Raw genomic sequence first — 981 nt, forward strand, 5'->3', positions numbered from 1 at the left:
GTATATGAAATTATTTCATTACTTCCAACTGGTTAGCATTCCGTCTTCTACGCGTTGGTTATAAATCCCCTAGTGTCAGACAGCTCGCTTGCTTCTGATACTTTGTTCACAGTGAGGACCTTCTCATAAACAGTTCCTGCATCTCTGCACGGGGTGGACATCTGCACGACGCGTGCAAACGCGTTTATTTTCTTTGTGTGCTGAGGAACTTTTCTCCAGATGCTGAGCGTGTTTATTCACCCAGCCTTGACAGCTTGTGATTTCACACATTCTCACTGGCATTTTATTGTATCTTACTTTTAAATTTTTCAATATGATTTTACTGCTCTACACTCTCAATGGCTTCATGCTTCACTGGAAATATGTGGCTGTAGACCTAAAGTTACAATGTACATGTTCTTTTCTTATGGGAGGCCAGCAAAGAATCTCCCTATCAATGATGGGCGGGGACAGTCCTTCCCTGATGCCTGAGGCCTTCTACCTTCCCCTGGGGATCTGCCTAGTGCATAATGTTGGTAAGAGCTGCCCATTTGGAAGGGAGTGTGGCATGATTCAGCCTCCAGGCTTGATCTTCCCTTTTTGCGTAAGTATATTGGGGGGCAGCGGATCCTGAGATTTTTACTTTCCTTTGCAGAGCCTAGTGAGAGCCCAAGCAGCACAAGTAGGGGGTTTGTCTCCCTTCCTTCTTGGCCTGGAGCACAGTGTAGGCAGCAGCCCTGCAGCCATCTGAGAATAATAATCAGCTTTACTCTCAAAGGGAAGGTAAGAGAGAGCTGGGAACCTAGTTAGGGGCTGCCAGGCCCCCCAGGCATGGAAATAAAATAAAATCTTGAGTCCCTTCAGGAGAAGGGACTGTCCTTTTAACAATGGCCCTCTAGGCAAACCGCAATCAGAAGGGGTGTTTATTCCCTATGGAAACTGGACATATGTTTTTGAGTTGTGTTTCAGAAACACCCGTAAGATGGAAAATGTAGACAAGGG

Source organism: Propithecus coquereli, unplaced genomic scaffold, assembly GCF_000956105.1.
Source record: "Propithecus coquereli isolate 6110/MARCELLA unplaced genomic scaffold, Pcoq_1.0 Scaffold606, whole genome shotgun sequence".
Lineage (NCBI taxonomy): Eukaryota > Metazoa > Chordata > Mammalia > Primates > Indriidae > Propithecus > Propithecus coquereli.